The sequence below is a fragment of the Phocoena sinus genome, chromosome 17, assembly GCF_008692025.1.
Source record: "Phocoena sinus isolate mPhoSin1 chromosome 17, mPhoSin1.pri, whole genome shotgun sequence".
NCBI lineage: Eukaryota > Metazoa > Chordata > Mammalia > Artiodactyla > Phocoenidae > Phocoena > Phocoena sinus.
The window spans coordinates 19964271-19980486 of NC_045779.1; positions in this window are offsets into that span (position 1 = coordinate 19964271).

The window sequence follows — 16216 nt, forward strand, 5'->3', positions numbered from 1 at the left end:
AAATACCACCAACAAAATGATATTTTCAGGTCACAGCTGCAAATGGTCAAAGCCTCATGTTTCACTCAGTTACATTTCAGTGAAGAGGTCTCTATAAAAAATATTTCCTTCAAAGGAAAGCATCTTTTTCTGCAAATTAAGTTTCTGAGAAGTTTCCCTGGAATACAAAAGTGTGGATTTCAACTGAGCTCAAAAGATACAATTTACATATAAAAATCAATCATTCTATTTTGGGTTGAACATCAAAATTACGTGCCTAAGCTTTCATATTGGTAATTTCATATTCCTAAAGAGTTTGAAATGTCAGTGAATACTCTCCAAATCCTCATTTCTACCTTTCACCAGAAGTTCTAGAATGTCAGTTTGAAAAATTGCACGAACTGTATGAAGTTTTACAAAAAATTTCAACACGTAATTTAAACAGCCTCCTAAATTAGCACAATTGAAATTTAGGTTTTAATACCATGGTTTATGAGCTTGAGCTTCTGCCTCCCTGAAGTTAATGGAATAGTAACTGGCAAAAATATATATGAAAAAGATTAGAAAGAAATAACTGAATGTTTTAAGCCACCCAGGCAGATTAGTCCCTTTACTTACAATAATAATGAACACTATGAACAACATGAATGACAATGAATGGCAGAACAACAAGAACAAAATTGAGAGCACGACTTTTATGAAGGTTTATAAGAAACATTAAGAACCAGGCAGAATTTTATTAACTGAGATGAAAAATTAGTTCAATTTTTTTAAGACTACTTTTTAGAGCAGCTTTAGGCTCCCAGCAAAACTGAAGGGAAGGTAGAGAGAATTCCCATATACCCCAGTGATAATTAGAGCAGGCAGTGACTTTATCTATGTGATGGTAGTAGCTTGGAATGGAAAATAACTGGTAAGAACAGACTATCTAGAGGGTAAAATACGTGGATAGATGGAAATATAAGTCTAAGTTTCCCAACCAACCAATGGTGATAAGGGGATCTCATATAGAGCAAACAGTATATGCGATGTCATGAGGAATATATAAGCAGTTTGATACTATGGGAACATCAAGAATAGGGAGGAACACATTAAATGAAACTAGGAGGTGAACAAAGATCAGATTATAAAAGGATCTTAGACCATAGTAAAGATCTTTAATTTTATTATTTAGGCCACTTGGGACAGGGGATTGTCAAGAAAGATCTTTAGTATGGGAAACGGATAATAGATTTGAGACTATTTGTGCTAGTTTCAAGTAAGGAATCCATATGAAGGGATTGTGTGTGTTGAGGAGAGGGTTCCTGGGGGTTCAGGCTAGAGTAAGGGAAACCAGAAAGCTACTCCTTTAAGCCCTTGTGGGCACACCGTCTGCAGTCACATACTCCTTAGTGCATCCATACCACCACCTACTAACCACTACCACAGAAATCATTGTATTTGGGGTAACTATGTACCTGTCTATGCCATAACTCACCATCCGTCCCAGCCTCCAACCCACCTTCGAGATGATAAACTCATTGAATGTAAACTTTGTCGTCTCCCTCCCCCATACAAACTGTAGTGTGGTACATATTAAGGCTCAATAAGTGTTTAAATGCATCAATAAGAATTTTATGGAAAATTAAAAACATCACTGTGTAACATTAGGCCTGTGTTGTTTCTAGCTATTTCTACAACCTGAAATCAGCCACACATTTATTATTATTTTAGATACCTACTAAACTTGTAAAAATTGCATGAGAATGGAATTTTTAAATTTAATTCCGAAGTTATATCTCATACATAAGTTTACAAACTTTATCTTTCATATAATGAATATCTAAAAGTTAACTTATAAAGGAAGGCAACTAAAGTTGATTCAGTACTCTCTGAGTCTCAAAACACTGTTATTTGGGGGTTATTACTAGGGGTCATAACTGGAGGTCTAGGGATACCTGAATCACCTCTCTTTCCTTTCTACTGGAAGTATGAAACTAAAATAAATTTCTTTTTTCAAAAATAGAAAACAATAGAGAAATGACTTTAGTAAGAGTTGCACAAGTTTCTGAGAATGTAAGCAAAGGTTGAATAAAAGCCAAGCTGATGCTTATGGCCTAGGCTCAAACCCTACATGGAGCTTCAAACTTCTATCTAAAGATAAACCTTGGATCCACACAGTTAGGTAAGCTGGCAAGGAGAGGGAGATAAACAGACCCCAGGAGAGTCCCTGGGTCCATTTAAACACCAATTATAAGGAAGCAGGAGAGAAAGGTTCCTTTGGAGCCCTGTTCTAACTAGTTGATTCCACTACTGCATTTGGAGTAGAAGAGGAACATCCAGGAGTCTGAGGTAGGAATACGTAAAAGGGAGTGGGAGTTTTTCTTTTAACACAGTGTCTCTAGCAAGAGATAACTTTGGCTCATCAGTGCTTGACAATCTTGCCAAAATAAGCCATAGAAATCCTTTCTCTACAGAGTAGATGATATTACTATTATTTTATGGATGAATAAGATGAAATTTAGAGAAGTTATATGGTTTGCCAAAAGGTATAGAGGTAGAGAGGCTGAAATTTTTACCACATTTGCCAGGCTTTAAATCTGTGCTCTTACTGAAACCATATGGGAGATCCTTAGTTGATGCCATTTGGTGCACAAGATCCACCTAGTAAACTGTCGAAACACTTAACTCCTCAGAATTGTCAGCTGATAAAACGGCTGCTGTTTAAACCATTAAATTTTGGGGAAGTCTGATATGCGGCAATAGATAGCTGAACTACATGCATTTTCTGAGAGTATCTTTATTTAGTACTGTATACTTTAATAAAACATGCGTGTCCTTACTGATTAAGGGGTTAGAGGGAAGGGAGCCCCACTTAGCTTAATGTTGAAATGCATTCTAGAACCACAGTTGATCTGAGATCACTAGTAGAGGTCTGGAGAGCTTCCCAGATAGTCAAAGCTTAAATAAACAAAGTATTGTGACTTTTTTTTAATGAATCAAGATCATATTACATACCTTCGCCAGAGAAGTAACCCTTGGCAAACACTGAAGAATAGTCTATTGACCCAACTTTCAACAAATAGATAAACTAACAATCCTGTATCATTTAATTTAAAAAGTCAGTATTTCCAAGTTAGAGCCCTGTCAAAAGCAGAAAAAATCATGTTCCTGTACATTATGATTCTCAAAATGTAAACAAAAGTATGATACTTTTTTTTCACACTCTGTCTATGCATCTCACTTCTTTTACTCAGGTACTTTTAAGCAATTTCTCTGAACTCAAACATTCAGCTGCTAAGTGGATTTGGCTCTTTTCAAAATGCTTTTACATAAATGAAAATAGTCGCAAATAAAAATATTGTAGTTTGCCTGGGTGATTATTATTATCAGCAGCAGGTTCTTGTGAAACATAAGATTTTTAGCCTAATTATTGAGGAAAACTGTATGGAATCGACCTTTCAAGCGTATAAATGATTGAAATAAAGATTTAAATGTAATCAAACGTTTACATGTTATGTTGGTCAATGGAAATTATATTTGTGATTGTGAATTATGCTGAAAGTTAACATTATTAAAAGGAAACAAGAAACATGATGATTAATAATTCATTAGCATTCTTTCACCTTCCTTTAAAATAAGCTACTACCTGAATTGTGGGAAAGCAGATAATAGACTATAATTTATCATTTTTCAGGGACTAGAAATGGTCCTATATTTTAAATCCTTGTTTTAATTATCTAGCCTGATATTTTGATAACCAATATTATAACACCAGGAGTCTCAGAAGATGCTGTAGGAGAGATATTTTGACATATTTAGTCTACATTTCTTGATTTCATAGTGAGATTGTAATGAGGAATTCCCATTTACTCTTGAGCTCAGCATTTAGATAATTGAATAATAAACCACAATCAATGAGAAACTTTAAAGATTGTCACTCTTATGTTAAGATTGAACTTAAAAAAAAAATAGCTTCTTAGCTTGCAAACATTTTTGGCTGAACCCCATTTGGTATTCAGAATGTAAATGAGATTTGTTATCAGGCAGGAAACCTGAAACTGATTTAACCTAGATATTAATCTTCATATTAAGGACATATTTACATTTCTTGCATAGCACAGTAGGTTAGCACTAAGGAGGATCTGCATTTAATTTTTTTAAAATGGCTTAGCTCAATTGATGTACAGTGCATATTTCTCATTTTAACTATTTTGTTTATTTCATAGATTCTTTTATTTTCCCATGGTCATGTTAAGGCTTGCTGGATTGAAAATATGCCGCAAATAGAAGCCAAACCACAGTAAAATGACTCTGCCTAACCCTAAGAGTTCCAGTCATTTCCTTTTATATTTTATAATAAGATATGACAACTCAATTTAAAGAAAATACACAATAGTTGCTGACTACAGTGAAAAGTTTATATTAAAATAATGTGTTGCTGTGGTGAGGTGGATAATTGAGCATTCAGTAGGTATTTTCTGGCAGGGCTCCTGAAATAAGCAAAAGTAATATCTGTTAACAGAGGATAAATGCAGATAAAGTTACTCTAGTCAGTAATTAGGATTTTACAGATCCCTGTTTAAATGCTGATGCAAGAGAAAATGAAGAAGGCTGCACTTAGTCATTAAAGTTGAGCTGATCCAAACTCTCTCAGTAAGACCTGACCTTTGATTGAGCCCCGTTCCTACTAATATGTGACTCTGCCAGTTTTCTTCTGCATGTAATGAAGAATGAGCACACTTGAGAAGTACAAACAAAATCTAACTGATACTGTTAATTTTAAGATGTGACTGGGTGGGGTAGGGAGGGAAGGGTTGGGATTTGAAACCGGAAAGCTCTAGTAAGTTTCCCTAGCTTTCAAACAGAACCTTTGGCTATTTTGTCTTCTTCAGCCATCTTATTTAATTCCAGGAAATAGACTTGTAACTCTTTGACGTCATGAAGGAAGAGGTGAGGTGACCAGGTATCAACTTTTTCAAGGGGATAGTTCTTAGAAAATTCCAATTGACTACTCTCTCCTTTCCTTCAAGAGAATTTATAAAATCAACGTACACAACATCTTCTCAAGCAGTTGTGTTCACCAAAACAACAGTAACTTGAATGATCAAATTAGTGTTAAGAATAGGAGAGCAGGTATTTTTCCTCAAGAAACACTACAACATGAAAGTACCTGTGCACTGAATACTGCCTTACAAACAAAAATCTAAAAGCCAAACTTATTCCCAAAATTATAAGTCAAATAACTCCTCCCTCCTTTCCACTTTGTTGCCAAAAGGGATTATGGGGTTCTAGCAATGGTCAGCCTTCATCCATTACCATTTTTGCTTAGGAAATTTTATAGGTATCTAGTGATGATTAATATGGATCATCATACTCCCTTGCAAAAGAAAAGAATTGGGGACTTGGGCGTTATCATCACTTATTGTGCTTTGAATAATTTCTCCCACAATGTTTCCTTGCTACTTGGCCCAGTAAGGAGGTTTTTGCAAGCATAAGTAGGGTGGATTAAAGCAGAGAGAGAATAGAGTTAAGGAAGCAATTAGTAAGGTATTTCAAAATGTATTGGGGTGAAAGTCTCCATTATCATTTATCAGTGTTCTTTAGCTAGAACCTAGAGACAAGCCTCTAATCAAGCATTACTGTAAATGATAGACACTTGAACCTCTATAGTCATAAACTTCTCCATAGGCTTGGGAGCTTCTCATTCTATTCCCACTAAATCCCCTTTATCCACTTGATCAAGTGTCCTGTCAACCCTTGCTCTGTTACCTTAGGTCATCTGGGATGAGTATTGACTGCTTTCTTCCATTACTAGTCTATACCTACCCCTGGTTACTATCCTCAGATATTTTTTTGCTCTAAGGTTAATTACTATAGCTCTGCTTTTTTACTTGAACAGAGGGAACTCCTTGACCCCTACCCTAAGTTAAATCCCTCTGTTATATAGTTCCATAAGACCTTATATTACACTCATTTTTAAAAAATTGAATCACTCAACAAATACTTGTGGAGTGCTTATTCTGTTCTAGGTACAACAGTGAACAAAAGTTCCAGGCCTCATAGAGCTTACATACTATAATTATATGCTATTTAAAGCCTTCAGATCTCCAGCTAAAATAAAACTCTTTGAAAGCAAGAATTATAACTGTCTTCTTCATCACTATTTCCCCAGCACTTTGCAGAGTACCTGGAATATTGAAAAGGTACAATGAATATTTATTGAATTATTAAATAAATAAATAAGCATTGCAGTTTTACAGAAACATAGATGCTTTATTTGTTCATGAGCAAAATTCAGCAGTATAAAATTACCAGTAAAAAGTGTCTATAAAAAGTGACCTAATGAAACTATTAGACTAAAACACACTAGTACATGTGCACCAGCCATATGACTGCATTGCTACTTACAAATAAACTATTTTCTAGAAAATTATTTGGTTTGTTTCATGTGCTGTGTTTTCAACAGACAGCAAGGCATTGATTAAGCACTTTCTAATATTCAGTTTAAGTCAATGTAGTACAATAAAACACATTATTCATACTTATTAAAGTGACACCAAAGAACCCATCCTAGAATTCTAGGAGCAAAATATGTGACATAAGATTAAGATATAAACAATTTTTCACCTTATAGTAAACACACACACACACACACACACACCATCTTTACAAGATCCTTTGAATGAATGTTGAGTTGAAGCATTTTTACTGTTAATATGGTGTTTAAAAATGCCTGAGTCTTTTGATTGTATTAATGAGAGCAGGGAGTTCCTAATGATGAAAAAGCTAAAGTTGTATGCCTGCATGAAGACCAGATTTGCCTTCAATTGCCTTATATTTTGTTCCTAAATTTATCTGTAGTCAGCATTAGAGAAAATAGAGACAAACAGAGACATAAACTAGGTCTCTTCACTCATCAACTGTTTCAGCCCATGGAAATGGTTAAATCACACAAAAAAGAGTGCCATGAAACTATCCATGCATCACATATGATTCCTTTATTTTTGAAGTATCAAAAATAAGCCCACAAGATAGTATTAGAAGTAAAAGGAAATTATTGGCTCCTTGAACAAAAAATCTAGTAATAGCTGATATTAGCTACCATTTAATAGCAGGTACAAGTGATATCACCAAGACCCATTTCACAGCTTGAGATTCTCAGAGTTGGCTTCATTCTCAGTCATTGCACATGATGGGAATAAAGCATCCATATTCTAAGTCTCATACATTCATGCCAACAACAATTGAGGCACAATGACCAGGAGGGTTAATTTGGGGGGAAAGGGTAGCAAATTTTATAAAGTATATTATAGAGTCCAACAGAGTCCATATTTGTCACATGAATATGTTACAACTTGCCCCAGTAAAAACTTTACTCTTTCTGCTGAAGAAATAAACAAAACACAAGTCCCATGAAGCCAAGATCTAACGAATGCTTATCTCACCGAAAGGTACAGAGCCGAGTTTCTCAGCCAGTACTGTCCTTTTAAGGGGTATTTGGAAATAGTGCGGGTGCTTTTGGTTCACATAATGACTGGGCTGTGATATGGCATTGGGTGTTCAGGATCTGAGGTTTTTCACCACCCTGAACTTCCTTGATAGTGCTTTACAATGACAAATTATTCTGCCTGAAAGGCCAACAGTGCTCCCTCTCACTGACACACACAGCAACAGAGAAATGCCTATAGTGGCAGAGACCAAACAGTGATGGACTTGCTCCGTGAAATGGCAGCCAACTCTTTTGAGACTGTATTGACAATGGCAAAAACAGTTTTCTCAGCAATAAAACTGATAAATTCTGAACTTAAAATGAAACTTTTTGGAACATTGTGTATTTTTTAAATCTACCTTTGGTAAGAAAAAATCTAGTGAGCCTATCTGAGCAATCCACCTGACCCTTCCTTCTATTTCTTTCCCTGAACACCGCTCTTTGAATTTTTCTAGAGAATGGGCCAATTCAGGGTGGAGGTTTGTTCCCAAGGCAATCAGCCTTTCACTACTAGTCCTAAGGTTTACCCATCTCCCACACCTCCAGTCATTCCTCAGGTACCTTAAATTACACCCAAGCCCATCTCCGCCCAACCTAGCCAGTGCTCCTAAATAGTTCCAGATTCCACCAATGGGCGCAGAGCCGGATCCGGCCCTCCCTGGTCCGGCCCCTATTCTAGGTAAGTCCAACTCCCGCCGGTCAGTGCAGAGCCAGGTTCTGGCCTTTTATATCTCTGGCTGCAGCTGGAACTTACCCTCCTCGTTGGCATTTAGTTTCTTCCACTCAACGCTCTTCGGCGTGTCTGGCTGCTGTCCAGCCGTCCTCTCCCTGCTCTGTTCTAAATTCGTCTTTTCTAACCAATCACTGTAGAGTTACCCTGCTAGCCTAGGTAGAGCCCTGGGCCCACCCACTCGTTCCCGGGGCTGTGCCCAGTTAAAAAACACGTACACACAGAGTAAGGAAGAATTGAAAATGGATTTTTAAAAAGGCAAGCACTAGGTGTTGCCTCCAGAATCTGTTGTGTGTGGTTGGACAAAGTACAAAATGCATGTGTATACAGAGTTGTAATCCCTGAGCATTAAGTTTAATCACCGTCAACAAATTGTATATGCCATCTACATAAACTCCTAACCTCCTGTTATTGTTAATTTGTACAACATAGAGATCAAGATTTTACTTTGAAACCAAGGTGAGAGAGCCTTATAAAATGAATCTATAACTATTTCTGCTTTTCAAGGTATACTAAACATTAGGCAATAATATACCCATTCTGATTTGCACGTGCTAGTTAGCAGTGACCTGTGATGGATTCCTGGCTCTGGAAAAAGCAAATAAAACTTCTCAGTCAGTTAGCAGTTGGTCTCAGTAAACAGCACAACTGAACTAGGGAGAAAATGGATGCTGGACACTGAGAGCCATATAAATACTGTAAAATAGTAACATAATAGCTGAAGTAATAAAAAATATGTTGGTAGTAGAGGTCAAGAACACTAGGGAATTAAGAACATTTTATAGGTGGTGGAATTATATTTTGAAGTCTAATTAATTAGTCCCTCCTTCACTTCTTTTTATGTGATGCTCCCTTTATATTACTCAGAATCATCCCTTACTTCAGGAATAGTTAGGAAGAGTCAGTATATAGCTCATTAGTTTAAAATAAACATTTCAATTCACAGAAGTCAGAGTAGCACTGACTATATTAAAATAAAAATAACTGTAAAACAAAAAGATGGGCTATATTGTGTCCCCTTGACTCTCCATTAGATAAGCACCATCTGATCTGGAGAAGAAAAAGATGGTGGGTGCATGGAGAGAACATCCCACAAAGGTTTACTGATTTTGTGGCATGCAAAAAGAGCTCCACATCCTGCTCTCCTCCTGAGAATAAGGAAAGAATCTCAGAAAATTTAAATACAGGAGGGATTGTTTGATTCGATTTCAGGACTATAGTCCTGAGATGACACCAAGCCTTGAGGAGAAGCCCAATGCTCTGTACATTGCTGGGCCAATAGGTTTAAAATGGCTCTATAAGATTTCTAGAAAATTAGGTCACATTTTTTTTCTGCATGTCCCAAGAAGGTTGTGTAAGTTCTTTCAAAGTGAGACAAACGGTGGGTCTGCAGAGATCTTGTGGTGAAAATAAAAGAACACTTTTGAAGAAGGTGAGGCACATAGGTTGCCTAGAGAGATCAGATAAAAACCCATTTTGTTTCTGCTGGTGCTTGCATAGAGGAAAATGACTGCTTGAGGACCATGCTGGGCGGTGTGTCTCCACAAAGACCAATGGAGTTTGGTGCTGATGTTTGAAGACCAGGGAGTATGAAGCTAGTGGGGATGGAGCACAATAATGAATGACCTCACACTCTTTCCTCAGTGACATATAAATCTCACACAGTCCTAAATTGAAGGAGGTAGGATAGAAATTATGAATCAAGTTTACACTTGAAATGACAGAGAAATTTGAAGTGACTGAATTTGCCTGGAAAAAATCAGATTATCTTTGATGAGATCAGGTAGGTCAGACTTCAAAAGAATAAGCAGTTATAGGAAAATAAACTTGTACTTACCTAAATAGTATGATAAACATGTGGAATGCCTTCCTTGAAATGGCCATAAATTGAGTACAATGCTAGTAGTGAGGAAACTTTCCTGGAAAAATCAGTTTTCTCATTTGTAAGTTCAGAGAAGTAAGGTTACATCCAGTTCAAATCAGGCAAAAGCACCAATTAGCAATGGAGAGAGGGGAATGCAGATTCATGGCTATGACAATAGCATAACTAAATGCAAGGAAGCATTAAAGTAAGTGACTGGAAACAAGAAAGTACTATAAGGGAGGAGAAGATAACTTGTGATGAGCAGGGAGAGGAAATGCCTGGTCAGCTCGAAAGGAAGACATATCCTGACACTAGGGCCAATTTAGATCCAAAGCCAGAGATCCAATAAGTCCTGTAATACCTGCTCATCACAAGGTAGTTGGCAGACTAGCAACACATCAGCATTACCAGGAAGCTTATTAGAAATGCCAAGTCTCAGGGCCCAACCCAGAGCAACTGTATAAGAATTTCAATTTTGACAAGACCCCTAAGTGATTCGTTTGCACAAGAAGCACAGCTCTAATTGATCCACAGATCAATGGGTAAGAAAATATGAATGTAAGTTCATGTGGGCAGGTAATTTTGGCTATTAGTTGTTCTATCCATAGTATCTGTAAGAGTGCTTGACATACAGTGAGTACATAATAAATAGTTGTTAAATATATGAGACTTCTTAACTTCGCCTTCACTACAAAAGAAAGCAAAATGCTTACATATACAGTTGATAGTGTAACTTTTGAATATGAAAAGCAGACTTAGTCACTTAATTGCCTAGCCAATAACTAAAAACAAAATGTCAAAACTTTGAAAGTTTCCTTATTTATATCAGATTAATCAATACTTTGGCCCTTTCACTTCTCTTCCATATAATAATGAAAAGACATTCAGAACTTCACATTTTTTATATGTTGTTGGTTGGTAAGAAAATATTGCTTATAGAATTAATTTATTTCTTTTGATCCATAACTAAACTATTCATTCAGAAACATTATTTCTACATTCTGTGAATTATACTCAGTGTTCTGGGGGAAAGTTTGAAACATATACAATCATTGTCTTAAGTGAAAATGCAGGGGGAGAATAAAAGTTTAAACCAACTGCACATATTAATCAGAAGAGAATTAATTTTATACAATAGAATTTATAAACAAAATAATGAGAGACTGTATCAAGCATATACAAGACAAGAAAATGCCAAGGCTTGACTGATTCATCAGGTAAAGATGCAACATGCCACTTTTAGATCCATACAGTGTATTACTTATATAGACAATGAAAGGTAGAGTAGCCAAAGATGGCAGCCAAAGCTGCCACACACCAAAATAGACAACACCAGAGGGTCAACGTGAGTTATGGGATATCCTATCACTGAGGAACAAATTCTAGACTGCAGCTAAGCAGTTTTACAGTTTGTAGTTCTGTTCTGAGAGGGACCAGGCAGAAAGCCCCATACCTCATCAGAATCCTGATGGTGATAAGAAACTGTGTCCTGATAGCCACTCAGGTGAGATAGGAAGGTGAGGGGGGAGAGGGCTTCAAAGGGGCTCTTCTGAGGCCTCCCATCCAGGAGAATCATGGGACACTGGCAACAGTCAGATTAGTTGCAGGTCAAGTTCGAGTCTTTGCCTGTGTGGCTGATGTGGATATGTGCAAGACCTCGAGGGCACCATGGTGGAGCTGTTTTCCTACAGAAGGCAGAATTAGGAATAATTAATTCTATTTGGATTCACTGTAGAGCCTTAAAAGGCCAAGAGGTTTTGTTAGTGTCACCAGTGTTTCTGCTCTCAAAAGTGGCATTGTATTATTGGGAATAGATTAAACAGAAAAGAGATGAAATTCCCTTTCATCTGTTCAGTCAGAGAATGCCTGTGAAAATAATTCTTTGGTGAATAAGGTGGTAGTACATAAGGAAATGAAGATGTGGATGTGGAAAACAAGAAGAAAATACAAGGTAGTGAATAGTAAATATGTGGAACTTGTCACTCTAAGAGATGGTAAATATAAACTGTATAAGCAGAAGCCAGTAATGTTTAGATATCATATCAGGCACAGCTTAATGCACGTCTCATGATCCTCTTGATTCGATAGTCTTCTAGCCCCTCAGTTGTTTGTCCCTCTTCAGCCATCATCATAGTATATCCTCCCAGAGGGACCACCCACAATCTGGCAGTCACAGCCTACTGACTTAGCCTGGGTATGCATAGTGCCAGCACCTGGGGCTATTCACAAGGTCTGAATTCTCTCCACTTTGGCCTCAGGGCCAAACCGGCCACAAGCATTGAATGGCAGTTTTCTCCATCACTCCCAGGTTGGATGCAGGCATAGTTTTCTAAACAACTACCAAAGGGACCAGAAAATACAACTCTGAAATGTGGGGCAGTTAATTCCCTGATAGGCAAGTTTCATTAAATGGAAAACAGAAGATGGGAGGATACATTTCCTCTCCTTTCTTCCTTCCATATAGTTCTCCGAGCAATGTTTTATTCACACAGTGTATCCGAAGGAGTCCTGAGTGGCTAAGCAGATGTCAAGTTATGGGTGTATCTCTGTGGTTCTGCATTAAGCAGGGAGCAATGCAGTAACACGTTACCTTACATTGCTTTACATCCCTCTCTGTCTCACTACCTTTTTCTTTCAGTCTCCGTGCTCTAGGATGTTACCTTCCAAATAATACATCAGTACTTAGACCTTTGCTCCAGGTTCTTTTCTCTTGGGAACTAGAGCTAGGATGGATATATTTGTGGACAATCTAGGCACAAAATCAAGGACAAGATGGGTTCAGAGTTCCTCCTAATCTTTGAGACTGTGTGACATTCTCCTGAAAAAAAAAATAATACTGTCAAAAACTCTTACAGTGCCTCGTACGTAGTAACCACTCAGTCAAAGGTGTATTATGTGAATCATAGAATCAGAGTTGAATAGAACAAAAGGGCATAATAAAGTCCCCGGTTCCATATACGAGGAAGAAATCAATTGCTCTGCAAAAAGGCCTGCACTAACAGAGAGTTCACTGTATGAATGGATAGGAGAATCAGATGTAAGAGTTACTATTTTAAAAACATCAAACATACAAACAAATAAACAAACAGAAAACCCATTTGTGGTACTTAATAACAAACAGGACCATTTAAATCCTTTTAGAATGTCTTTGGTTTATCACTTTTACTTTTTGCTCTTCTTTTTCTTGCTGCCAGCTGGAGACATTATCTAAATTCCAACACTAACCTTTATATCATTGTCTTCTTCCCCTTCTTCCTATCCTTTTTACATTCTCTCAGTGATCTTAACCACTCATGTGACATCATGTTTTATCCAAATAACTCTCACTGTATAATATGTGGTTACAACCTGTCAAATTATTTCTGTATATTTTCTTTAACTTTTAAAATATTCTACCTAGAGTGTTCCACTGACTCTTCCCATTTTATGCATCAAAAACTAAACTCATTAGTACCACTAAACAGTTCTTTTTCTTACCTCTTTTATGACAGTGATATTTTGTCATGAAGTATCTTTCTAAAAATCCCCATGTCAATTGAGCAAAGGTATTTACTGATATTGACTCAAGTTATACATTGTGAAATTTCTGCCAGTTCCACATTGGAATACCTACTGCCTATTGCAGGACAGCTTTCCTCAGCTCCTGGACACATTTTCTTGCCCACTGGATACCAATCAACAGATCCTGGCCTTTTAGTTGCTGACTGTATGTCAGATATTCTAACGAAACCCTTTGGATCTTTTAAAAAATTAATTTCACTCACTAGGTTCTCTAAAATGCTACCCACTTCAACTAAATTCACAGCTTAAAGAGCAAAACTTTATTTACTCAAATTAACACTAAAAATATATTAACCAGATGAAGGGAGAGGATGCAGAAAGATAGAAATATTTCCAACATTTCTGAAAACTTAGAAAAATGAAAATGAGATGAAGGGCAGGGAAAGGATATAAGTGCCAGTATGCTGATAGGAGAGCAAAAACCTGAAAGCCTGGATTCTTCTCCAGCACTTCTATTTGTCTTTCCATTAATCATTACAATAAATGCCTATCAATCTTTATTCAATAACAGACTCCAATTAATCAGATCCTTCTTTTGGCTTTGTTCCCAAAAGTTAACATTGCTTGACTCTGAAAGAAACTCCAGTAAAGAAAAATTTAGCTCAAGATATCCTTAGTCCATTAAAAAAATTACAACCAATAGTCTTTTTAAAAAAAGTCAATATGCAATGTCAAAACAACCATCACCACAGTAGTCATTCAGAGTTCAGGCTCTAGGTCTACTTGGAATCCATAATTTGTTGAATAATATTGAACAATTAAGTTCCTTGTGACTCAGTTTGCTCATAATAGCATTTCCCTAATTTTGTTACTAATTAAACGAGATAAGTTACTTATAGTGTTTAAAAGACCAACTTGAATAATTGCACAATAAATGTGAGCTCTTCATTATGAAGTCCTTATTCTGTATCAGAACAACTCTTTGCAGGCTGAAGGACCATAACTTATGCATTTTAGTGTAATCCATGTTGTATAGCTGTAAGAAACCACGGAACATTTGGTGAAGAAGTGAAATTTTCAAATACCAGTGATTTGATGACTGATGATTCTGCAAAGATGATTCTGAAGTTTTCCACGTAGATCACCACTCTAGATGAAATAGAGAATTAGAGTTGTCTTGTTAGTGTTGCTAGCAGGACATTTCATTAGGGAAAATTTTCAACCATTGTGAAATATCTAAACCAATGGGTATAAATGAGTGTATGGTGAGTAATTGTATTAAACACTTTATATTTACTGAGCATTGACTATCAAACCAAGCATTATGTTAGACACTAGTGAGGCAAAGATGAGCTAGATAAAATCCTTGCCTTCATAAAACTTATAATCTTTGAGTTATATGAGTCAGGTACAGGAAAGCAGCTGAGCCTGAGACAATAAATGTTGTACCACAAAATGAATAGTTAAAGGAAAACGTATAATGTGAGGAATGTTTCCGAAGGATGATTCAGCACCCATTGCAAGTTGCAAAGTTCTGATTTTTTTAAATGACATTCACAAATTCATAGTAAATGTGACATGTCAGAATGCCCGAAGATTAAAAAGCTTCAGGTTTCATTTTTATATATATATTTTTTAAAGCAGAAAGTCTTAGGCTTCCACAAGGATCATATGTGTCCATAATTTCCCAGAGAAACTGACTGAGTTGCTAAACAATTCAGGCAGAGTTTAAACACCTTTCCCAATATCTTCTTTCCTCTAAAGACTTTGGTTGGTCACTGTGTCAGTGAGGCACTACCACTGTTTCAAACAGATTTCCTCCTTTATTGAGAGGTCAACCACAGAGCCCTGGGCAGGCTAAGGCAGAGTTCACCTTTGCTCTCTTCCTTGGCTGTGTCACGTACCTGTTCAAGTGGAATCCCCAGTTAGAGTGATCCCTGAGGCCAAGAACTTCTATTAAACTGCAGCAAGAATTGGTCAGCTATTTGCTCCTGGGAAAATCCTACTGCTACGACTAATAACTATTTCAAAAGAAATAAATGAGCATGTCATTCATCCTATGATTACAGGATGAGCTTCAAGGGAGTTGCTCGTCAGCAGGCCTTTCACGTAACCCCAAGTTACTGAGTTCTTTCCCTAAATAGTGCAAATTGTCCCATGACAGGATTAAATCCTTTTCCAACCACTACCATGGCAAATCTGGTGGGGGATCACAGCATACAGTGAGATGAAGGAAATGTTTGCTACCCTATGGGGGAAGGCAAAATGGTATTTGTGCCACTTGAGTCAACAGGGAAATTAGTTATAAGGTTTTATATTCTAATTACATAAAATATAGTTATAATTTAAAGATTCAAGGGCAACGCATGTAATGACTGTTATTCCTAAAATATTAACTATATACCTGAGGACGCATTGTGCTACGTTCTCTGTAAAGTGGGATCTACAATCATTGTGTACCAGCACCACTAAGACCACCGCCAAACCTTCACCTCATTGCTATTATTTCAAAATAAAACAGAATAGAAGAATGAATATGTATAACATTAATGCTTTATCCTCACCTATGGCTTTGACTTTCTATCTTCTGTATCTTCTTCAAAGTCAAGGATACCTATGAAACAACCGTGCAATCTTCCCTGGGAACAATTTCATTCTTTTTTCACCTTTC